The 17,651-nt window shown below is 41.6% G+C and overlaps 1 protein-coding gene across 1 annotated transcript in view; it reads left to right on the forward strand.

Moving 5' to 3' along the window:
- PIP5K1B (phosphatidylinositol-4-phosphate 5-kinase type 1 beta) overlaps positions 1 to 17,651 on the forward strand; it is a 329,448-nt gene that overhangs the window by 204,455 nt on the left and 107,342 nt on the right. The gene's annotated exons all lie outside the window — the stretch shown is intronic.

Below are 17,651 nucleotides of genomic sequence, written 5' to 3' on the forward strand. Positions count from 1 at the left end.
GCTCACGGGCCCAGCCGCTCCGCGGCATGTGGGATCCTCCCAGACCGGGACACGAACCCGCGTCCCCTGCATCGGCAGGCGGACTCTCAACCACTGCGCCACCACGGAAGCCCAAGGTTTTGGTCTTTTAATACATGTTTCAGTCCGCTGGACCATTCTTCCCCTCTCTCCTTTACCTGTCCCCCTCCTTCTCATCTCTTCCGTGAAGACCACCATGCTGCGGTTCCCCAAGCCTCTGGGGTTGACCTCTTTTGAGGGATTTATCACACTATTTTATTTATTCACATGTAGATCCTTGAGCATGAGGATCAAACCTTAAAGTCTTTGTTATCTTCATTGCCTGGTGCTTAGTCAGTACTTAGTAACTGTTCATTGAAACACATATTCGAGGGACGTCTCTGGTGGCTCAGTGGTTAAGAATCCACCTGTCAGTGCAGGAGACACAGGTTCAATCCCTGCTCCGGGAAGATCCCACATGCCGCAGAGCGGCTAAGACCATGTGCCACAACTACTGAGCCAGTGCTCTAGAGCCCGTGAGCCACAGCTACTGAGCCCGCATGCCACAACTACTGAAGCCCGCACGCCTAGAGCCCATGCTCCACAACAAGAGAAACCACCGTGATGAGAAACCTGCGCACCGCAATGAAGAGTAGCCCCCACTCGCCACAACTAGAGAAAGCCTGCGTGCAGCAGTGAAGACCAAATGCAGCCAAAAATAAATACATAAAATAAATAAATTTTAAAAAGAAAAAAAATACATATTCGAGCAAGGGAATAAACTATCTGATGATAGAGGGAGACAGGTTTAGTCGCACTTCCAAAAACAATCTATCTTTGGTGACTTTTGTACATCTAGCTGTCTTTTAAGTTCTGCTTATTTTGGAAGAAGTATCCAGTTTCCCTGCAATGCCTGCCACATATAGCATTGAGAATTTAATAAAGCAGATGATCTCCCTTTTGAATCACTTGGGATTTTTTTTAAAAACTGTACTGATTGTCCCCATGTTAAAAGTCATTTGTGTAACAGAAGTATTTTTATCTTTCAATTATTTTCCCATAGAATCAGTATTGTAAATAGTCATTAGACTTTATTTTATTTAATACTGATCCTTGTCTCCTTTAGGTGTATATCCAGTCTCCCTAGCTAGACTGTAAATGTCTCAAAGGCCAAAGCTCATTCCTTATACCTCTCTGCAGCTGTGTACCTGGCTTATTGTGTACACTCAGTACATATTACAAGATTATGAAATTAAAGTTGACTTGAAATTTATGTATTAATTTTGGAAGAACAATTGGGAACTATTTTGTGTGCATTTTAAATTTACTATAATTATTTCTTCTCTGACATAACTTATTTATGAAAAATCTAAAATGTCCCATATCATTTAATTAATTTGATAAATTATTACATCCTACAATATTTATTGATAATTCCGGGGACATGACATTGATAAAGTATATTAGTAAGAACTTGTGTTTGCAATTCAAATAGTTCTTATGTGGGAGTCATATCAGACAGTCTTGATAATTAAGGACCTAAATGACTTATTTTACATTTATTATTTTTTTGGGTGAGCAGCAAATTTATTAATTTTTATGTGGTGTGGAACCAATTTTCCTTTTTCACACAAATGTCTGTCATCATAAATATTAATATTAATGAAATATTAATGAAACTGGTCTTAAGAATACTGAGACTTTTTGATGTGCAAACTGGGATTTCATCCTAACTATGTATGGCAAGCTCTAAATTTGTAGATCAGATTCTTCTCAGCTATAGGCATGTTTGTATGGGTTACAATGTAGGTTATTTTCTGTAATACTTAATTTAGCATAATGTTAGTGCTTACCCCATAGCTATAAATTTCTTTAGCATTAATTTTTTTGCATTTAGTTTAGACAGGTTCTTTTCTTTTTTCATATGTATTGGTTGCCTTCCAGTTATCTTTAAGGAGGAAAAAAATGTTTCAGACCTAATAGAAAAAAGATGTACATCTCTTACTGATGACAACACTTACATTTAAGCTATTTCCTTTATCAGTAAGGAATTGGAGTTTGTTTTTAGACTTCAGCTAAAATATGGGAAGGGGACAAGGATATCATTGACTCCACATCTCTGTTCCAGACATTGAAAGATTACTTTCGAAAAAAGATATAGATAAATGCACTGTTTTGCAAATTATATCTTTAAAACACTATAATCCCATGATATATTTTATTTGCTCCATTGTTTTAAGTTATGAGTTTTGCTATCTCTTATTAGTTATTTTGATAACATTGTAATACCAACATAAAGCAAAGATAAAGTTGGTGAAAAAAAATAAGTAAATAAAACCAACTTACGGAGTCCAAGATTGTTTGAGCTGGGAAGAATCATAGGACTTCCCTGGTAGCGCAGTTGTTAAGAATCTGCCTGCCAATGCAGGGGACACAGGTTCGAGCCCTGGTCGGGGAAGATCCCACATGCTGTGGAGCAACTAAGACCGTGCACCACAACTACTGAGCCTGTGCTCTAGAGCCGTGAACCACAGCTACTGAGCCCGCATGCCACAACTACTGAAGCCCGCACGCCTAGAGCCCGTGCTCTGCAACAAGGGAAGCCACCGTGATGAGAAGCCTGCGCACCACAACGAAGAGTAGCCCCCGCTCGCCACAACTAGAGAAAGCCTGCGCGCAGCAATGAAGACCAAATGCAGCCAAAAATACATACATAAACCACATGAGAAGCCTGCGCACCACAACGAAGAGAAGCCCCTGCTCGCCTCAACTAGAGAAAGCCCACGCGCAGCAACGAAGACACAACGCAGCCAAAAATAAAATATAAATTAATTAATTAATTAAAAGAGAATTTTTAAAGGGCAATGAGTTTAAAAAAAAAAAGAAAATCATGAAGTTTCTGAGAAACAGTGGAACAATGCCTTCTGTGCTCTGGCCTGAGAGGAAATGATCTTGGACATAGATGTCTGTGTCTAGCCAAGCCAGATTTCCCTGTGAGACTGGAAATGAAGGCGTCACATATGCAAGGACTTTAAAAAACTTCCTACCTCTAAATCTTCTTTTATAAAAAAAAAAATTTATTTTGAAATAATTGTAGATTCACATGCAGTTGGAAGAAAAAAAAAATACAGCGAGATCTCATATACTCTTCACCTAGTTTTCCCAGCAGTAATATCTTGTAGGACCTTAGTACAATATTACAACTAGGAAATTGACATGGGTACAATGCAGGGATCTTTTTCAGATTTCACCAGTTTTACATGCACTCATTTGTATGTGTGCGTGGGTATGTATATATATCGTTTATGCACACGTGTATTTATGTAACCACCACAGTCAAATATAGAACAGTTCTTCCACAACGATCCCTCCTGCTCCCCTTTTATATGTGGCCACAGACACCTCCCTCCCATCCCACCCCTCCCCAGTCCCTTGCAACCACCAATCTGTTTTCCGTCTCTATAATTTTGTCGTTTCAGGAATCATATGGTGTGTAACCTCTGAGATTGGCTTTTTTCACTCAGCATAATACGCTTGTGATCCATCCAAGTTATTTTGTGTATTGGTAGTTTACCCTTTTTATTGCTGAGTTATGTTTCATGGTATGGATATACCACAGTTTAAGCATTCACTCATTGAATAACGTGGGTTTTCTGTAGTTTTTGACTGTTATACATGAAGTTGCTATGAATATTTTCATAAGGGTTTCTGCATAAGCACAAGTTTTCATTGCTCTGGTATAAATGCCCAAGTGCAGCTTCTGTGTTGTATGGTAAGCACATGTTTAGTTTTGGAAGAAACTGCTAAGCTCTTTTCCAGAGTGGCTGTACCATTTTGCATTCCCATCAGCAATGTATGAGTTATCTAGTTGCTTTTCATCCCCACCAGTATTTGCTGTCATCACTATATATCTATATAGACACACACACACACACACACACACACATATATATTTTGGGGGAGGGGGCTGCATCGGGTCTTTGTTGCTGCATGCAGGCTTTCTCTAGTTGTGGCGAGCCGGGGCTACTCTTCGTTGTGGTGCGTGGGCTCAGTAGTTGTGGCTTGCGGGCTCAAGAGTGCAGGCTTCACAGTTGTGGCACACGGGCTTAGTTGCTCTGCGGCATGTGGGATCTTCCCAGACCAGGGATCGAACCCGCGTCCCCTGCATTGGCAGGCAGGTTCTTAACCACTGCACCACCAGGGAAGTCCCATGTCATCACTATACTTTTTACGTTAGACATTCTGATAGGTGTATATTTAAGCCTGTTAAAAAAAATTGCTTAAGTATATACTTCACCAAAGTAAAAGATAAATCCAAAAAAGTAGTTTGGGGATAAAGAGTGGTGAAAATGAAACAAAAGAGCTTACAATTAACTCTAATGGCTGATCATATGTCTGTGGGTCTTAATGCAATTGGTGAGAAAATTCCTGAGAAAGAGACACCTGAGGTACAGGACTTTAGCACTAACAATAATCATTTCTGTGAGACTTTAAAGGCTCATAGCACTTGATCTACCTCTATTCTATAGCCATTGGTATTTCTATATTGTATTGTAATTACGTGGGTACACGTTTTATGTTTGCCTACTAAAATCTGCTCTCTAGGAGAACAGGAGTTGTGTGATTTCATTTTCCTGCCCTTCAAATCACTTAACAGAATAACAGTTGTCTCAGTGTTAATCTTTTGATGAAGCCTAAGAGATAACAACATTTTTTTTTAATGTTTATTTATTTGGCTACGTCGGGTCTTAGTTGCAGCACGAGGGATCTTTTGTTGCGACGCGCAGACTTCTCTCTGGTTGTGGCACATGGGTTTAGTTGCCCTGTGGCATGTGGGATCTTAGTTCCCCGACCAGGGATCGAACCCGCATCTCCTGCATTGGAAGGCGGATTCACAACCACTGGACCACGAGGGAAGTCCCAACAACAACATTTTTGAAATTATAAATCTTCCCTAATCAATAAACATAATAAGAGCAAGCTTTGTTAATAGTGTACCCATGGTTTGATACGAAATAGTACCAGAGTTAATCATCATACCAGTGTTGTGAATTGGAGGATAATGGTTTGAAGTACATTTGTATTGCTCACCTGGCCAGCATCTGTTAATGACCAGTAAATTAGTCAATTGCACCTGTGTTGACCGCTCAGTCCACTCACGTATTTATTTAGGTGGTGACTGGTGTCCCCATTTAAGACTTTCTGAACGACACAGCTGTTCATCAGTCCTGGAACGGGGCTGATGTTTGTCCAGCTTTGGTACTTGCTGCTCTGCATCTCTCATGCAGGTGGGTGATGGGAAGGAGCTCCCACCGCAGTAACAGAAGGGACAAGATGGTCAGTACCAGAGAATTTCAGGGTAGCTGCCAAAATCCAAATACTCCTCTATGTTGTTGTTCATGCCTGACTTTCTACTCAGCAAGAGATACTTCAATTTGAGCCAGACAAGTAATTCTCAATATTTCAAAACAGCTATTCCAGTTTTGGGTAGAGGGATCATTCTATCTTAGATATAACCTGTAGTTACCAAAGTAACTTAGCATTTAAAACACATCATACATGGTATATAGTCATGAAATACGTAGGCACAATATAGTACCCAATACATGATTTTGTGGATGGTAAGGACTCATTTCCAAGGCTCAGTTCATCAACAATAGGTTGTCTCCATTAACATTTGCTCTGAGCCAGGCAGTGCTTGACATTTCAGATAGATTGTCTCACTAATCCTCACAACAGCCCTGCAGAGTGAGTGCCATGATTCCATTTTGACAGATGAAGTGGGGACCCAGGAGAGGTTCAGCTTCCCCAGGTCTGCAGAGCTTATAGTGCTGGAGCCAGGATTTCCACCCAGGTCTCTTTGGTTGCAAAACCCAGGTTCTTTCATCTGTGCACTCTCCTTAAGGGGCTTGTAGGTGTAATGGAGGAAAGTCTGTGGAAATGAAAGTGTTAAGTAATAATTTGGATGGACGCAGACAGGGTGGGCTGGAAGTGCCCGATCACTGGTTTTCTAGCTCTGACACAGAGCTGGTGAGAAGGTGCTATAGGGGTTAAGAAAGGGCTCCATCAAAGTAGAGAACTTGGTTTGGACAAGGCAAAGAGTTAATGAAGTCTCACAACCTACTTCAAGGAAGGAGGGAGAGAGGAAAATCGTGCCACGTGACTGAGGGAACACAAAGTAAAATTAGTAATCCAAACATTTAGTTTTGAAAGTTAAATGAAAAGCATAATCAAGCCCATTGACACTTGCCAACTGTTACCAACATGTGTGCACATGAAATCCTATTAACTTAAAAGCAAAACTTCTCTCTTTGAGAAATGTGATGGTTCCAGTGGAGTCGATTGTTTTTCCAATCCAGTGGAGAGGGAGACTGGGGACACAATGTGGGCTGTTGGATCCTGTGTGAGCAGCTTTTGAGAATTCTCATTAACTCCAGAAATTGAAGGATTATCGAGCCAGTAGTTGTTTTTTTAACGCTCACTTCAAGCCACATGGAACAATATAAAAATTTCTACCGAAAAGAATGGAAATGGGAGACTGGAAATATCTTCCTCGACTCCTTTAAAACTCCTTTCTCTTTTCTTCTCATAAGAAATAATACCTAAAGATTAGAGAACTCACATATGTCCTAAGGTGTGGAGGTGGTGATGTGTCTAGCTAACTTTCATTTTAAGTAATTTGTCACATATAAATATACAATAATTCCAGTCAAAGGAAGCTAAAGTCTTTGGGCTTTATGAAATAAAAATAGTATGTGAGGGTTTCCTGCTTTTGTGTGAATAGAACCTACCTGTCTTTGATTTTGTAGATGACCCTGGGTCTAGAGGTTAGGTCACTGTAGGCCCCAAATAGGAGGACTCACAGAGTATCTGAGGGCAGGGAGCAGAGGGAAGGAAATGTCCCCATGGCCATATCCTCCTCCCCTGCGGGAATCCTGGGAAACCAGAGCAAAGAGGTAGAGCAGGAAGGGGAAGTGGCCGCGGGGGACATGACAGTAGCAACCCTGGCTTTGAAGATGTGTCTGGAAAGGCTGTGAGGTTGGCCGGGGTGGATCCGGTTGTGGGTGCCAGTGTAAGTCTGTCACACGGATGACCATGTGTATTAGAGCAGGGTTGTAAATACCCAAGCCCATGGGAGACAGAGGGGTGGCGGACCCCAGCAACTTACAAAACGGAGTTGAACCCCCATAGCTTAGGAGAAACTTCTGGAATCTAGTAAGAGACTGAGTTCCAGAGACTTAAGAAGTATTTGAGGGCTTCCCTGGTGGCGCAGTGGTTGAGAGTCCGCCTGCTGACACAGGAGACACGGGTTCGTGTCCGGGTCCGGGAAGATCCCACATGCCGCAGAGCGGCTGGGCCCGTGAGCCATGGCTGCTGAGCCTGCCCGTCCGGAGCCTGCGCTCCGCAACGGGAGAGGCCACAGCAGTGAGAGGCCCATGTACCACAAAAAAAAAAAAGAAGTATTTGAGAGTTTGCAGGGTCTGGGAAAATGTTACGAAGTTTAGGAAGTGGATCAGAAATATGCCCTGTGAAAACACTTTTAAAGGGGGAAAATCTCTTTGATTTTTATAGGGTTTTATTTTATTCATTCAACAGTGCCCATTTACTGAGTACCCACGTTATGGAGGAATAGGGCCTACATGACTGCCTTGTGAAAGGCAAGGTACTTCTTGGGCCACGCACTGGTTCTAGTTCTTTCCAAAAAGCTCAGCACGTCTGGCTTCTGAGAGACTTTGGCTCACGTACACAGCTCTTCATCCGTGGCCCTATCAGCACTTTTATATGCGTCCTCTCTCCTGCAAGTGACTGTCCCTTTGATGTCACCATTGTTCTTCCTTCAAAGACATACCTTAATTGAGTTATTTCAATCCAGCAAGGATAACTACTCTCTCCTCACTTCTGTTCCTCGAAATTCTGCACTTCTATACTGTGAGGTAGAGAATCTCCACAGGAGACTTTCTACCTTCCCTCAAAGGAGTGAAATGGCCAAGGACAATCTGTTATTAGTGAATTTATATATTAAATTTCAACTTTTAAAAATTTGTTTTTATTTTTGGCTGCGTTGGGTCTTCGTTGCTGTGTGCGGGCTTTCTCTAGTCGCGAGCTGAGGCTTCTCTTCGTTGTGGTGCGTGGGCTTCTCACCGCGGTGGCTTCTCTTGTCATGGAGCACAGGCTCTAGGTGTGCGGGCTTCAGTAGTTGTGGCTCACGGGCTTCAGTAGTTGTGGCTTGCGGGCTCTAGAGCGTGGGCTCAGTAGTTGTGGCGCACGGGTTTATTTGCTCCACAGCATGTGGGATCTTCCCGGACCAGGGCTTGAGCCCGCGTCCCCTGCGTTGGCAGGCAGATTCTTAACCACTGCACCACCAGGGAAGCCCTAAATTTCAACTTTTTATAAACAAAAGGATATATCTGTGCACTTCTCTACATGTATACTTGAAAAAACTATTTTAAAAGGGATACATAGTCCACTGGATATATTAGTTGTCCGTAGCTATTAGGGAGGCAGGGAAGTTAAAACCTAATGTTTATTTAAAATATCCTCATGCAGCCTGAGAGCGATCCTGGCTAGAGTCCGATATTGTTGACTTCCCCTCTTCGTTCCTCCACATGAAGACCTCATTTGTAAACTTTGCCCGTGTTCAGTCAACCTCAGCTGTTCCAAAAACAAACCATTCTCGATGCCAACTCATTGTGTACTGTGTTTTCACAAGAACCTGGTAATCTGGCTTCGGATGATAATGGACATTCTGTGGAGATAGAGATCTGCCAGACTCTGATATTCCTCTTTATGAAAGAGCTGTACAACTTTTTCTAGATTATGAGCAATTTCAGAAAATATGTCGACAACTGTATTCTCAAGGAACAGAGAAAGCAGTGATTCCGGGTTGCAAATTTATTCTCTCCACTCAGAGGTATAGGGAAAATTGAGTCTCTTAATTTTCCATGACTACTCTTTTGCTCACTAAAATCCACAGTCTTGAACTTACCAATTAATAATATTTCAGTCTTTTTGGGTTTAAATAGTCATGTCTCAATTTTAATAGTCTTCTTATTCAAAGTTGAACTCCCTCTGAGGACTGGTGTAGATTGACCCTCTTTTATCACTCCCTCTTTTTAGATACACACCATTGAAAATGTAGGGTATTGATCACATCTTGACATACAGAGACTAGAACATTGCTACGGGGCCCTCCACTTACTATATTCTATTTCCACCTCAAACCATCACCCTCATGCTGTGTGGGATGTGGCACTGAGCTACTATCCTATGCTTTCTTTAATTTTGACCATGTACATATATAATTGTTTCTTAAATAAATCAAAATACCTCAAGACCCCAAAGAATTCATTTCTAGTGACGGATCCCACAACCTGGGTTTTCTGTCACTTCTTAAAACTTACCCCACGGATAGGTACTTGTTCTTCGTAAATCGTAAGTTTTTCCGTACAAATGATGACTTTCCCAGATTTAAGATTGTTCCTGCCCTGTGGAACCTTTTATGATCTCAGAGCATGGTTTGGCTTGATTTTTCTGGCTTCAAACCACCACAGGAATCTTGGTTGACAAATTGTACCTTCCCTTCCTACCAAATTAATTACATGTCATTCAACAAATAGTTTAAATTCTTGCTCTGCAAAAGGCTCTGTGCTAGGTCTGTGGGAGGGATAAAAATGAATAGGATATGGCCCTCGCCTCAAAGAAGCCTAGTGTTTAAACCGTAAGGCCAGACCACTGAGGTCTTATTTATTGTGGACAGATTACCCCATTCTTCTTTGCTCTCTTTGTTTATTAAAGTGCAGAGGGGAGGGAAGAAGACTTTTTTCCTCTTTACCCAGAGAGGCAGTTCACCACAGCAGGTGGACTGTAGTAGACAGTGAGGAAGATTCAGGAATTGCACCTCATACATTGAAGTGGATGTGGAAACTTGTGCCACGTGTGGCCTCTGAGTCTCACTGGGCAGCTGGACAGCCCCAGACTCTCAACTGTCCCACCAGTTAAGCCACAGTGAAGCAAATTACTCATGGCAAAGCAAACCAAAAGATGAAATGGGAAGTCCTTGACAATTTTAATGTGTTAGTTTTAAATCTGTTTACAAATAATTTATTAAGACATATTTATGTGTAGAAACAAAGTGTCTATAAAGAAAAAGATCCATAACCCATCTAATATAGAAGATGATGAATATATATATTATTCGTTCATATATCTTTTCATAGATAGATAGATAGATAGAGGTTTTAAAATAATAAATGACTATTTCTAGTGCCTCTCAGGTATACTTCTATTACTTTAAGCTTTTTAAGTGAGCAAAAAAAGCCTCTGTACGAGGTAATCAAGCACAGCTCCGAATTCTAAATCACCACATTAGACACAGTGAAAAACACACTATTGCCGTCACTAGGCTAAGGATTGAATATTTATTTCAGTCTGCTTTACCAGTCAAAATTGTATGGCTCGTCACAGCCTGTTTTTTCTCTTTATTATATTAGCAAAGAACACTCTGAGCTGTGTGGAGGAAATTAAGTTAAATTATAAAACAACATTTAGCTTTAACTGGGCTTGCACATGCGAGTAATTCTGGAGCTGTACTCCAAGGAGCCTTCTTTGCGGGTAAATGGCAGACCCTTGGATTCATTTTACCGTAAACCAATGGGTCCAGGAATGTCTATTTGCATAAAATCTTCAGGATACTGTTTTGAATTGTGTTGTATCATCGAATTAACACAAATGTTTTTGCCAGTCGTTTACTCTTTTTTTTTTTAATTTTTTAATTTTTGGCTGCACTGGGTCTTCGTTGTGGTGCGTGGGCTTCTCATTGCGGTGGCTTCTCTTGTTGCGGAGCACGGGCTCTAGGCGAGTGGGCTTCAGTAGTTGTGGCTCGTAGGCTCTAGAATTCAGGCTCAGTAGTTGTGACGCATGGGCTTAGTTGCTCTGCGGCATGTGGGATCTTCCTGGACCAGAGATCGAACCTGTGTCCCCTACATTGGCAGGCAGATTCTTATCCACTGCGCCACCAGGGAAGCCCAGTCATTTACTCTTCATTCAAGGACTAGACAAGGCAAGTTGGAAAATTACTCAGGGCCCTTGATACATCTTCCTGTCAGCTCCACATCTTGTTAATTTGGTTGGTCTTTAGATCTTTCATCAAAGAATGATCAGGTGAGATGAGTATAGAACATAGCAACTTTTCTGCTTTAATTATTTTAGTTAAGATCCCAAATAATTTTTTATTTTTATCTGTGCCATCTCTTGCCTGTCATTAGCAGAGGTAGAGGTAAGTTAACTCTAAACAGGCATATGAATGCATTTCATCTAAGCATTTCAAAGCAGTATATTAAACTTTACGTTTTGAAAAATTCAAACCTATGCAAAAGTGGACAGAATATTATAATGAACACCCATGTACTCTGTACCCAGCTTCAAAAGTTTTCAACTTGTAGCTGATCTTGTTTCAGCCCACTTCCAACCCCCGCATAGAATTTGAAGCACATTCCATACATCACATCATTTTGCTCAAATATATTTTAGTAAGAGTCCCTAAAAACTAAGGACTCCTTTTTGTAAAAGTAACTAGAACCTCTTTATCATACCTTTACAAAATTAACAATTCTTACTCGTCAGTGTCCAAATTTCTAGTTGTGTCAGAAATAAAACCTTGTTTTATAGTTTAGATCAGGATTTAAATAGGATCCACCCCCCACCCCTCACCCTGGTCACTTATTTTTTCATTGTGGATATTTGTTGAAGAAATCGGTTTGTTTATTCCATTGTCCAGATTTTGTTGATTACATCCCTATAATTTCTGTTAATATGTGCGTCTCTCCCCCTTTTTCTTTCCTGTAGATTGGTTGCTGGATCTAAAGGTTTAGTCAGATTTAGGTTTGACTTTATTTTCAGTGCTCTCTCCTTGCATCTGGAGGCACATAGTGTCAGAATGCCTTTCTTTCTGTGATGTTAGCGGCATTGCTGACCACTGACTAGATCCATTAATTCATTAGGGGTTGTAAAATGGCAATGTTCTTGTTTTATCACACATTAGCTAGAATGCTCAAAGGATTTCTAAACAAGAGAGTGCTGAGCACGTAACAGGTGCTCAGTAAAATATTTAATGAATGGATTAATTTTCATAAGAGCCCCCGTGACGTGGGAAGTCATTAGAAACCTTGCCTAAGATCTGATTAGAGAGCATCTTTTTCCTCCTAGAATCACCATCCTTCTTCCTCCGCTTTGCATAAAGCATCGCTTACAGATGACTTGAATTATTTTTGCCACTCTTAATATCTTCTGGTGCTGTTCTTCAACAGTCTTTTGGACTTATCTGATGATTTTCCTTTCTCAGTCTTATGCCAACTTAACTTCACATTCCTTACAGATTGGAAAAGCAGAGAAACGGAGGACAGGAATGCCAAGGAAACCCTCAGATGTGTTTCAGAACAGAGCCTCCGTCTTAAACTCAGCACCGAGCACTCTTGGATAGTTAAAGGGTCTTTGAAGTTGACCCAGCCTGTGACATGCTCTTTTTGCAAAGCCTTCCTAAAAAGAAATGTGATGATCTTACCAGCTTCCAAGCTCAGACTAGTTTATAACCAACAAGCTTGCCTTTTATCTGCCATTTAGTTGCGTGCCTACTGAACAGTGAATTCAGAGTCTCTAAATAACAGCTTGATTTTTGTCCCTGACACAGTGCGTATAAATACCTCTGGTGTGGGAACGTTTGAAAATACTGTAGGCTATTAGATCTCTTTTTTTTCTGACAACAGACCACAGAATCACAGTAAATGCTTTCAGTGCTGAAGATTTTGCACAAGCATTGTAATTGTGAAGCGGAGAATCTAAGTTCTTATATTTGAGATATAAGATGTATTGCTATACATTTTTTGCTGCTGAATATTTTTTCACTTGCTTGCTCGCAGGGAAAACAGTATAACACATGCACATTTGTGCTGTGATCAGAGTGTACAGCAGGGAGCACAAAGTAAAGCAAGGCTTTGGTGAGCAGAGCAGCCTTGTGTGCATCATAGGAAAAGTATAGATAAACCGAGGGTCAAATTTTATTCCGTAGAGGGGCACTGGTAATGTGCTTGGGTTTTCAGAGAGGAGGTGTTTTCCTAATATTTTGTGCAGATCATGAGTATAGTTTTCATGGAGCTAAGAATTGAGATAGACTTTGAAAAACCAATGTGATTTGAATAAGGACCTTCTAGAAGAAACATGAACAGCATGAGCTGTTCCTCTTACCTCTTCAGGGCACATTTTGGGGTAATTAAGGGATTTCCGTTTGACTAGCCTGGGAGGTATCTCTAGACAGGTATGAAATAACAGAGAGATGTTGGCTGGGGCCACGGTAGCAAGGACCTTCAGTGTCACTTGAACAATGGTGAGAGACTACAGGCTTTGAGGAGAGGTGTGATGTCACCTGGTCAAGTAAAGGTGTCAGGAATGAATCAGAATGGAAAAAAAAAAGGGAAGTTGAAATCAAAGCTTTAGCAAGGAGGATCACTTTGATTATAGAAGCTGCTGGATTGGGCAACTTCATGAAAGGAAAAGGAGTCATGGAGTCTGAAATCCACATCAGAATGATTTCAGGTAAGAGAGAAAAAGTGAGAAAGAACTGCCTTGGGGGGAAAGTGTACAGAAGTTTAGAAACGTCCAGAAGGCTGTGGGAAATGTACAGGACTGGAGGTTAGGAGTGAGTTTGGACTAAAGGTAACATTTTAGGAATTGTCCGTAGAGCAATAATAGTTGGAATCTACCCCTAAAAGATTCTTAAATCTATCCACGTCTCCCTTGAGCTGCCCTGCTGCCACCTCATTCAAGTACCATCAACCCTCACCTATACTACTGATACCCTTCAGTCAAAAGTAGGTCCCCCTTTTGTGGGGTATCTCCACAGCACCCTGATTTTTCCTTCCAGGCCTTATTCCAATCTGTGGTTCATGCTTGTGTAATTTTGAGGATGGTGTCATTGTCTGTTTTACTTATTCCTGAAGATCTGGCAGCTTCCAGGGTGCCTGGCACAGACTAGACACTCAACTTGTTTTTTCCAAGCAAAAAGAGTAAATGAACATCACTACCAAAGAGAAGAGTTGAAGAGAGAACTCTGGTGACTATTTTTAGAGCCTAGAAGAAAAAAGTGGGAAAAACAAATAGGAAGGCAAAGAACCAAGAGAAGCTGGGCCCCAGTAGCTGAGGATGAGTGGAGGTTTCAGTGGGGGGTGGTCAGCAGTGATGGATTCTACAGGTGGAAGAGAACAAGGACGACAAGAAAAAGTAGTATTTATTGGGTGCTTTCTGTATGCCGTGACTGTCCTAAGACCTGATGTGGATGAACTGATCTTCATACTAACTCTGTGAGGCAGGTGTCCCTGTTATTTCTGTTTTACAGATGAGGGTGCCAGGCCCAGAAAGGTTGCATGCTCTGCTCAAGGACAAACCAATGGGGGAGCCACGAGTCCAACGAGGCCACCTGGCCCCAGAGCACAGAGTCTTTACTACCATGCAGCCATTCTGGCTCCTTCTAGCAGAGGGCTAAGGGCTATGGCCCAGAGATGGAAAAGGAAAAAACTGGCCACTCTTTATGACCTTTGGCTGTGAAAAGAGGATAGCAGTGCCTGTCATTCTAAGTTAGGACATCTCCCACGTTAGGTGTAGACTAAGTCTACAGAAATCATATGTGAATGAGAGCATACCTGATGCGTTGCCAGCCATGAGAGCCTAGAGGATATGCTTTATTTCAGAAAAAGATAGGTTTTTTTTAAACTTTTTATTTTGTATTGGAGTATAGTTGATTAACAATGTTGTGTTAGTTTCAGGTATACAGCAAAGTGATTCAGTTATACATATACATGTATCTATTCTTTTTCAAATTCTTTTCCTATTTAGGTTGTTACAAAATATTGAGCAGAGTTCCCTCTGCTACACGGTAGGTCCGTGTTGGTTATCCTTTTTAAATATAGCAGTGTGTACATGTCAATCCCAAACTCCCTAACTATCCCTCCCCACTACCCTTCCGCCCTGGTAACCTTAAGCTTGTTCTCTAAGTCTGCAAGTCTGTTTCTGTCAGAAAAAGATAGTTTTGATCACATCGTCAGGATTTTGTAGCAGCTGCTTTAACATTGACTTTTATACCACATTCCGATATTATTACTGACTTAAAAATAGTCCTTGAGAAATAAGAGAAAAAATAATCTGGCTCTGACGATAAAAAGCATTGTGGTATTTCAGCTTGCTTTCAGTTTTACATACATCTGTGAATCTTTCCTGGAGTAAGGTCTTGTCCAAGCTAGATGGGAAAGCACCTGTATTTGACTTGTAACTGTGTTTTGCATAGCAAATGCATAGGTACAGGATCCACCAGCAACAGTGAGGTCAGGCCGACATTCTGGGAGGAAATGTGCGCCTGAGTGACTGATTAGACTGGTGTCTGTTATGTTGCAGGATGTTGCACCCTCTCAAAGCTCGCATGTTAAAATTTGGCAGATGTATCGATTCCTTTCATTAAAGATCTGAGAGGATATGAATAACAGAACTATTTTGTTCGTAATTGATGCAAATCTGCAGTGCACGTGACTAAAATCTGTTCCCGGAATTTTTCATTACACAAGTTTGGGAATTTGGTTTAAAATATATGTCTAGGGCTTCCCTGGTGGCGCAGTGGTTGAGACTCTGCCTGCCGATGCAGGGGACACAGGTTCGTACCCCGGTCCGAGAAGATCCCACATGCCACGGAGCGGCTGGGCCCGTGAGCCATGGCCGCTGAGCCTGCGCGTCCGGAGCCTGTTCTCCGCAATGGGAGAGGCCACAGCAGTGAGAGGCCCGCGAACCGCAAAAAAAAAAAAAAAAAAAAAAAAAAATATATATATATATATATATATGTCTATATATTTATCATTTTCTTCCTTAACGTTTTTTATGGATGGTGACTTTCCCTAACCCCAAATCCAAATATCATGGTCAACTTTCCACACAATAGGAATAAAATTTGTCCTTTTTTTTTTTTTTTTTTTTTTTTTAAGGCTTTCACTCAGAAAGTAGAAGCCTGGCCCCCTGAGGACAGTGAAGCCCCTTCAGGGTTGCTGGCAATCCAGTTTAAAAGTACAGAGGAAAGGGTCTTCCCTGGTGGCGCAGTGGTTGAGAGTCTGCCTGCCGATGCTAGGGGACGTGGGTTCGTGCCCCGGTCCGGGAGGATTCCACATGCCACAGAGCGGCTGGGCCCGTGAGCCATGGCCGCTGAGCCTGCGCGTCCAGAGCCTGTGCTCCGCAACGGGAGAGGCCACAACAGTGAGTGGCCCGCGTACTGCAAAAAAAAAACAAAAAACAAAAAGAGTATAGAGGAAACTAATCTCTGTTTAAAATTTATTTGTAACTTTTTCTTAGTTCTCTAAGTTTTGGTTTGTATGTTTTTTAAATAAACCCAGACTAATATTTGACCACTTAAAGCAATGAAATCATTTCTTGACTTGTCTACTAGTTGAAGTTGGACCACAGCCTGACTTCATATTTCTTATAAAATGCACATGCTCACTTTGGATTGTCCTCGGGCAAGAAAGGAGACTCTAAGTACAAATGAAACAGTTCACGTTGAATCATGCATTAAAAAAGTATTATAAGAAATTATAAGAAACAGTATTGTATAAAGAAAGCTTATTAACAAGCAGGACTATTATATGGATGCTTTGCAGAGAAAAATGAAACAAATATGGAGTCCACGAGTGCCTTTCAGTTTTCACTACTCTAGGTGCCTGTTAGGAACATTTACAATATTGTCACAGGGAATGATTAGAATTTGCTTTTGAAACCAGTTCACTGCTTTGCGGGGGGAGAACATTTACCAATGGGCACTTTGGGCTGTGCAGGGCACAAGGCTGTGACTTTCACCCATTGAGAACAGGGCTGTTCCCTCCGGCAGATCGTGAAGTCATTATTTTATAGCCCATTGACCAGAATTTCTGTGTCAGCCAACCTTTTCCTGCTGAACATCCAAGCTGTGCTCCTGGGTACCACAAGCCCAGAACCTTTAAAGGAATCGGGACACACCAAAAGGGCACTAGTAAGCAGGCTAGAAGTACAGTGATATTTTTGTTGGCTTTTTTTTTCTTTCTTTCTTTTTTGCGGTACGCGGGCCTCTCACTTGTGGCCTCACCCGTTGCGGAGCACAGGCTCCGGACGCGCAGGCTCAGTGGCCATGACTCACGGGCCCAGCCGCTCTGCAGCATGTGGGATCTTCCCGGACTGGGGCACGAACCCGTGTCCCCTGCATCGGCAGGCGGACTCTCAATCACTGCACCACCAGGGAAGCCCTTGTTGGCTTCTTATGATTTCCGTTTTCAGAAGTATAACCCGATCAAAAGCACTTGGGCTGAGGGAGAATGAGAAGTGTAAGATATTCTGGGTACGTATTCAATCCCTGGTTAAACAATTATCTATAGACTCTGATCTTCAAAGGCATTTCCTAGCTAGGGTACAGTGATAGATTATCTCCTTGGTTCAGAGATAGCTATTCTGCTGTGCAAACTGGTCTTTCTGGGCTGTTTTGATTTCCTGAGCAACTTTGTGTGAAAAATGCCAAGGTGTTAAAAAAAAAAAAAGAAAAAAAAAAAAAAAACCTGTTGTAGGAAGAGAATCATAGACAAACTATTAGGAAAAGGACTTTA

Source organism: Phocoena phocoena, chromosome 6 (genome assembly GCF_963924675.1).
Source record: "Phocoena phocoena chromosome 6, mPhoPho1.1, whole genome shotgun sequence".
Taxonomy (NCBI): Eukaryota; Metazoa; Chordata; class Mammalia; order Artiodactyla; family Phocoenidae; genus Phocoena; species Phocoena phocoena.